Source organism: Xenopus tropicalis, chromosome 2 (genome assembly GCF_000004195.4).
Source record: "Xenopus tropicalis strain Nigerian chromosome 2, UCB_Xtro_10.0, whole genome shotgun sequence".
In the NCBI taxonomy this organism is placed as follows: Eukaryota; Metazoa; Chordata; class Amphibia; order Anura; family Pipidae; genus Xenopus; species Xenopus tropicalis.
The window spans coordinates 153,124,388-153,133,032 of NC_030678.2; positions in this window are offsets into that span (position 1 = coordinate 153,124,388).

Sequence of the window (8,645 nt, forward strand, 5' to 3'; positions counted from 1 at the left end):
ATTTGGATCAAGGACTCGATCCTTGATCCAAATAAATTTTTTTTTGTTTTTTGCATCTAAGACCTGAGTGTGCAGCATATTCTTTCTAATTTTGTATGCTCACTTTATACTGCACCCAGGCAAATTATTACTTCATTATACGTGAGTGCCTGTTTTCACCTGTTCCTATATATATATATACATATATGTATTTATTGTATTTATTTATTATATCACTTGTCCTCCCTGTGTGTAATTGTGTATTCTGTAAGACTGTACAGCGCTGAGTACCCTTGTGGCGCTTTATAAATAAAGTTATACATACATACATACATACAAATAGCAGTCGGACAGGTTTGAAAATTCCATCAGACAAGGTGCATTGAAGCAGTCTTCATCTGATTGGCCCCCACAGGCCTAAAGCAGGCCAGGCATTGAAAGATCCGCTCAGTTGGCGAGGTGGTCACACAATTAAATATTGAACTCATCTGATTGGTTGGCCCTCGGGCCAAATGATTGGATCATAATTGCTCCTATGCAGACTGTCAGATTGAGGACTTCATCAACGTGCACGTCTGGTCCTCTATCCCATGTGAAAATCAAAGCTGTCCTATTTTTGGCCAGATATCAGTCGAGTAGGCCCGTCGGAGGGCCTCATATGTTGGCCAATACCAACCAAAGCCTGCAGCTTTTATTGACCCATGTGTGCCCACCTTTAGTGTTAATAGTGAAGTTAACCTCGCACTATAGTTAGACACCTGTCAAGGCACACCAGCTAAGACCTATTAAAAATACCTTTATTAAGTTTACTTTAAAATCAAATGATTAACTTTAAAATCCTTTAGTGTGTGATCAAATCATTGGCCCTGCTAGTAGGCATTGGACTGGGGGGGGGGTCTAATGCCAACCAGGTCTACCAATTTAGGCACCACAACCCCAGTTGTTAGGTTCTCCACACACTGCACCCCCATTCCCCTGCGTGTTCCTTGCACTCTTCCCTTATGGCCGTGAGGTGGAAGGTTGGGGGTAGCTTCTATAGTGTCAAGCGGGTCTGGGTCACCAGGGCCCACCATATGTTTCCTGGTGGTCCGTTAGGCCCAGACTGACTCTGCATGTGCAGATTTAAGCTGCCGATTCAACCCCTTCAGATCAAGTCAGCAGCTGACTTAGACTGCTGCATTCAGTTCAATACATAAAGTACAGCATATCTAGCCATATTCTATTTTAGGGTTTAGTTGTCTTTTAATCATCACCTGATGGAGGTTGTTAGAGACAAAACCCTTGCAGGTTTGAAGTGGCCAGTCCCGGACAGCAAAGATTTTGCTAAAATTCTATTCACAGTCTTGATGAGAGACACTGTATCCAGGGACGAGGATCTTATGTTTAATGTCTCTCTGGATCTGAGGCGGTAGCAGGAGATGAAGTATTGCTTATTGGGAAGTGGATTCCATAAAGACCAAATGTGTCTCCCTTAATACAACAGGCCAGATATAAAACAATCCAGTTTTTTCTCCCAGACATTTGACGGTGCAAGGAGAGCTTTCTGGGGAATGCACATAATGCAGCAAGTCAGCGAGTCAGTTGTTGCGGCCATGGAGCCTGACATTTGTATAAAACATAATCTGCAACAGATTGACTATAGCTCTCTTCAGATGCTGAGTTAAGTAAACCACCCATTGATCTGACATGGAACTGGGACCATAAATTGTGTAATAACTGTTTCCAAAGAGGACGGGTTAATTCAGGGTGTTAACATACTCTTCATTAATCACCCATCAATGTTTGCAGTAATTGAACCACCTTTCCCTGTCCTTTCTTTAACCTGGCCCCAATGGAATGTCATCCAAGTGGTGAAACATCACAAGACTTTAGTAGACACCTTTGAACTGGATGTCAAACCCCACTGGCTTGCACTGAATGCCAATTGCACATGCAAAGATACTTTGATGGTCTACAGAGTTCCTGTTTTGAAGAGATTTGCATGTAGTCTCCAAGATCTATTGCTGCTTTCCACCATCATTAAGTCTTTTTTACAAGACTGCTCACAACAACAACAACAAACCTGTCAAGAACTACCTGGTCTAGAACCAGGGACCTGCTATATACTGGCTGCTGCTCCTCCTGCTTGAACCACAGAAGGCAGGGTGGTTGGGGCCTGGTGGATTATATTATTGTCTTTTCCTCCTGCCTGTATTTCCTAGCCCATGATCATGATCCAGCTACAGCCAATAATCCACTTAAGGAACTATTTAAGCCTGGCTCCTCCATACCCTGGTGCTGGATCATTAGTTCTCCTACTTGTGCAAGCCATCCAAGTTCCTGAGAATCTTGTCCAAGTATCCTGTCCTGAGTTCCTGTCTTATAAGTCTTGTTCTTGCCTTGTCCTTGTTTCCCCATTATGACCCTTGGCCTGTTATATGGACTTTGATTCTTTTCTGCCTGCCCTGACCTTCAACCTTCTTCATGGCAGCCTGACCTAACCAATTGTCTGAACCTTGGAATTCTTCACTGATTTTGTTTGGGAATTAAAAGAGACACAGAGGCCAGATTGGTAGCATCGACTACTGCAGTGGCAATAAAACTGGAACCCAAATTTAACCAACTCAAATCCTACAATCTCCTGCCACCATGATTAGGCAAAAGACTTTTCCGTGTTCTCAAGAGCCATTCTGCTTTTCAGGGCCTTGTTTCGTTTACAAAGAAAACTAGTAATTAAAAATGCAATTTTTAGATCAGCCTTTATTCTCTTATCCATGGGATTATGAAATGCAATGCACTCACCAGTGTGTCAAGCAGTCTTCTGAGAAAGGTCATCCACTGAAGGAAGGGAAATGAATTCCTTCATTTCCTTCTCCGTAAAAGTATAACATTTAGTAAATAGAAAATACTGCATGAACACCGGTGCACTTGTAAGCACTCTTCCACTCGACAGAGATCATTAAAATCTGGGAGAACCGGAGAACTCAAATCTGAGTTGGAAACAAAGGATACAGACAAATCCACCACTTACAAAAAGTGCTGGAGTCCTTACAAGTGCACCGATGTTCATGCAGGAATCTGGCAAAATCCTACACTGAATTCTGGACTCTGTTTATTCCTAATTTGAAGCTTATTCCTTAAATTCCCAAGGCAGATTTGCAATAAAATAGGTTAGGGTCATCCAGGGAGCCAAGGAACTACAGTAAGGGCATTTACGAACATTCGTATTTCTTTTCACGATTTGTGGTTTTTTGTGCTAAAACTCAAATTTTTCATTTGATAAAAAAACTAATGTTTTGTGATTTATTAAGCATCAAAGCCACGAAAACCACTAATACAAAGCTTCGCCATTTAAAAGTTGTCGCGTTCATGTAGAAGTCAATGGGCAGCTGTCCTGATCCAATAGGATCTTTTTTGCTCTGTTAGAGGTTCTTGGATTTTTAGGATGCTCCATTCCTTGACAAAAGTGAAAAATGCGTGGTTTATGTGTTTTTTCAAATTTTTTTTTTTTTTTATTTGTGCCTTTTCAATTCAGATCTTTTTATAAATGACTAGACGTTAATGGTTTTAGTGGAAATGTGTTTAGTCGTGGTTTCAAAAAACTCTAAAACAACAAAAATATGAATGTTGATAAATTGATTAAAAAATATTCACTTACCATTGGCAAAAAAGATATTGGTTTTCTTTTGACTAAAGCTGGCCATACACGTCTTTTTCCAATGAACGTTCGGGTATTGATTGTACGTTTAAATGCAATGATCTTAGTGGGGGGTTCAATGGATTGGGTCATCTGTGAAATAAACTCATTAATGTATGGTGCGGATTCTCGGCCTGTGGATAAAGTGGTGGTAGATGAGTCTCCCAGCAGCATTTTAGATTGATTATAGGAACCAGTGTAGTTCTTAGTTCTTGGTTAAAAGGATTATTTTAAACTGCCCGAGAGATATGTGGCTTATTTTCAGAAAAATATTGGTGAGAAAGGCTGCCTGGAAGGCTCTGTATAAGGACCAATAAGCTTTCAACTCAGTCTGGAGGGGCTGACTCCATGGCATTTTAGATATAATCAATTAAAAATGTAAGTACAGTTACTGAAATAGACAACAGACTCTTTACTAACCCCCTCTCAGCAATCTACATGCAGGCTATAGGGCTCCTATACATCTGCAAACTGTTGTGCCTACTGACAGGCCCGGATTTGTGGAGAGGCCACAAAGGCCCGGGCCTAGGGCGGCAGAAGTTTAGGGGCGCATGCCGCCCCACCGCAAGAACATTTTTAAATTTGGCTCCCATACGGAGCAGTCGGGACCTCTCCCCACTGCTCCGTATGGGAGTTAAAAGGAGCGTTCGCGCATTCGCAATGGGGAGATGGCGCATGCGCACTGGGGGGCGCGTTTGCGCATGCGCACTGGGGGGGGGGGGGGGCGCGTTTGCGCATGCGCACGGGGGACACCCACAGGGGCGGCCTCGGGGTGCCCGGGATAGAAATCCGGCCCTGCCTACTGATACAGGAAAACCCTGGAGCTAGTGCCACCTCCTGAACAGTTAGTAGCCCCAGGGTTCTCTCAGCATTTCAGTTGTGCCGAGAGAATAGGGTGCACGTCACTCACACACTGAACACTTGAAATGATGCCAGGCAGACTTAGAAAACATGTGCGACTATTGCGCCCAGTTTGCAATGTGTTGTGGTAGGCATTTGCATGAACAGAATTGCCCCTTTGTGGCCACCATGACGCCAGATTCTGGGAAAAAACACTGCAGAACACAAGGCGAATGCCCTCAAAACTGTGCTTTGCTCACTGCACTTGCAGACATACACGAACCCTTTTGTGTCAGGGTTATTTTTTTGGGACTCTAATATATCATTGGTGCATGCTTGATGATGTGTTTCCACTAACTGTCTTTAAAAAGAAAATCTGACTCTGATACAAAACTTGCATGAGGAAAAATTGCAGAATATTAATTGATTATATGTACAAAGCTACATATTTCCGTGAGATGCAGCCTTTATTATGTTACATATTTACAATATTCCCCCTTTAATGGTTGCAGTCGTCAGGTGCAGCATACATCTGCATGAGGAACATAAATGTGTCGTCCCTGGCCCCTGTCAGAGCCAAAGAGCAGCCTGCTGTGAGACGGCACAACCCTCCCTTCCCTGCCTGACTACCTGCCCCCACTCTGCTGCACAATGGCCAATTTGCAACCATAAGCTAATCGCTGACTACACTTCAAACTGAAGCACAGCAGCTGTTTTTCTTTGTAGGAATGACAGTATAGATTTAAGCTTAGAAAGGTATGTGGTAAGATCTCCAGATTAAGCATTATTTGCCTTTAGGCCTAAAATATGTCAGACATTCTCTCATAAGTTAACTAGTTGGGGTAAAGTTTCTATGTTATCTGTCAAGAGGAATTGGATAAGTGGGTTACCTATTTGCATGCCTGAGATGTAAGGGGGTGCGTTACTACTCAGTAGGGTCCAAGATTCTAGGGCTAAAATAAATAGAATCCATAGGATGAGGTGTTGTTTGATTCCACATTATAGAGTAACATTCCTATAAGACCCATACAGCATCCCCATCATGCAGCACAAATACCCTCATGGCAGATGTATAGCAAATCTAAAATATAAACCAGAGTAACTTTCCAATGGTGAACATAACAATGACTTCATGTTTTAATCATATCCTCAGGAGGGCTGCTTCCTTATATTACCTTCAGAAATAAAACAGAGAACTGTTTTGATGTTGCTCTACTCAGGAAAGACATGAAATACACCAGTTGGCTATCACACCAAGGGCTTTGTCCCAAAACAGAGAGGCTAAGTTATCAACATTTGGATTGTAGTGGTTTTAAAGGTTTTTAAAACCATGACTAAACTCATTTTCATGAATGTCAGCAATTTATCAAAAGATCCAAATTGAAAAAGCACAAATGAAAAAAGACGCAGAATAAAATTCAAAAAACACGTGCGACAATACGAAAAATGCAACCTTTTCATATTATTGCACAAATGACAGCATCAAAAAAATTTGAAAAACCTCTAAAACCACGAAGCAAACAAAGATCTTCCAGTTGTAAAAGGGACATCTGCCATTGACTTCTACATGATTTCGACAGGTTTTAGATGGCATATTTAAGATTTTGTATTTGTTGCGGTTCTGTTGCATAATCGCCTTTTTAGTGACAAAAATCTTATTTTGGCACGAAAAAACACAAATCATGAAAAAAAAACCAAGTGTTAATAAAAGCTCCCCTAAGTGTGCTGTTTGTGGTGTTTGATTAAACACAGGTAAGTCGCCTTTACACCTTCCTCTGCAGTTGTACCTTCATTTCCCTTTACTTTTGAAGAATGAATTTCCGACCCCTAAGCTTGTTTAAAGGCAGCCCACGTAAAAAGGCAACCTAACCACCCACAAGGTGGTACAATACGTTCAGAATATAAAATACAGCATTTCTAGCCATATTGTTTTTTAATAAATGATGTCATTTGATGGATATAAACAATCATAACAGTTTAACCCATCCTGGAAAAATTTATACAATTCCCTTTAGATATCAACAATGCGGCACTACAGTGTTCAGTAATATACATAAAGGTTCCCAGAACCAAAACAAATCCTACAGACAGATATAAATTCCCACAGACCCTTAGTTTCTGCATATCAACATGAATCAACTGAGCCAGAGTAATTACTACACTTACCAACAAAGTGGCCTCTTCATCCATGACATCTCCAAGCTAGGCTGCTGCAAAAGATAAATTGCCTTTCCATGCTGTGTTTTTCAGTTATGTGATCATTGTTAGTAGAGCATGTCTGGATTATGAATTTCATCACTGCCAAAGGAGAGGTTCTCCCAGCTGTTTGTAGAGCAGCCATTCCCAGCACAACTGTCACCAAATTATCAGTCATTTTGGCAAAAGCTGAGGTATATGCAAACCCAACTCCTACTGGACTTGTGAGTTCCTTCCACTGGTACAATCTCTCATTGCTCAGTGTAAATCCCACTGGTAGGGTTGGAGCAGACTCCACAAACTAAGGCTGTTTCCTTTACCTAGAATTGTTAGCTACATAACATGTATTCCCTTCTAATATCCTACAAAAAATCAATTTGCTATTATAAGCAACTCTAGAGTAGAAAGCATTATAACTTTCATTGGCAAATCTAATACTTGAAATACATTCAAGGGGTTGATTTCCTAAGTGTAAGGATGCTGGTGTGCCTCCCCCACCCCTCATGAATACAATGCTGCTAAACATAGGCAGTGCTATATTCATGGGGAGAAGGTAGATTCTTCTGCTGCGGCCAGAGGCACTGATGGCAGAGAAGGGTGAAAAGAGCAAAAAACATGACAGCTTGCAACTGTTCTTTGCCCTTTGCACCCTGCTCAGCTATTCAGTCTCATTTCCCATTGTAGGTATATACAGTGGCTTGCAAAAGGCCCCCTTGAACTTTTCCACATTTTGTCACATTACAGCCACAAACATGAATCAATTTTATGGGAATTCCACGTGAAAGACCAATACAAAGTGGTGTACACGTGAGAAGTGGAAGGAAAATCATACATGATTCCAAACATTTTTTACAAATAAATAACTGCAAAGTGGGGTGTGCATAATTATTCAGCCCCCTGAGTCAATACTTTGTAGAACCCCCTTTTGCTGCAATTCCAGCTGCCAGGCTTTTAGGGTATGTCTCTACCAGCTTTGCACATCTACAGACTGAAATCCTTGCCCATTCTTCTTTGCAAAACAGCTCCAGCTCAGTCAGATTAGATGGACAGCCTTTGGGAACAGCAGTTTTCAGATCTTGCCACAGATTCTCCATTGGATTTAGATCTGGGCTGTGACTGGGCCATTCTAACACATGGATATGTTTTGTTTTAAACCATTCCATTGTTGCCCTGGCTTTATGTTTACGGTCGTTGTCCTGCTGGAAGGTGAACCTCCGCCCCAGTCTCAAGTCTTTTGCAGACTCCAAGAGGTTTTCTTCCAAGATTACCCTGTATTTGGCTCCATCCATCTTCCCATCAACTCTGAGCAGCTTCCCTGTCCCTGCTGAAGAGAAGCACCCCCAGAGCATGATGCTGCCACCACCATATGTGACAGTGGGGATGGTGTGTTCAGAGTGATGTGCAGTGTTAGTTTTCCGCCACACATAGCGTTTTGCATTTTGGCCAAAAAGTTCCATTTTGGTCTCATCTGAACAGAGCACCTTCTTCCACATGTTTGCTGTGTCCCCCACATGGCTTGTGGCAAACTGCAAACAGGACTTCTTATGGTTTTCTGTTAACAATGGCTTTCTTCTTGCCACTCTTCCATAAAGGCCAACTTTGTGCAGTGCACGACTAATAGTTGTCCTATGGACAGATTCCCCCCCCTGAGCTGTAGATCTCTGCAGCTTATCCAGAGTCACCATGGGCCTCTTGGCTGCATTTCTGATCAGCGCTCTCCTTGTTCGGCCTGTGAGTTTAGGGGGACGGCCTTGTCTTGGTAGGGTTACAGTTGTGCCATACTCCTTCCATTTCTGAATGATCGGTGGATGTTCAAGGCTTTGGAAATCTTTTTGTAGCCTAAGCCTGCTTTAAATTTCTCAATAACTTTATCCCTGACCTGTCTGGTGTGTTCTTTGGATTTCATGGTGTTGTTGCTCCCAATATTCTCTTAGACAACCTCTGAGGCCGTCAC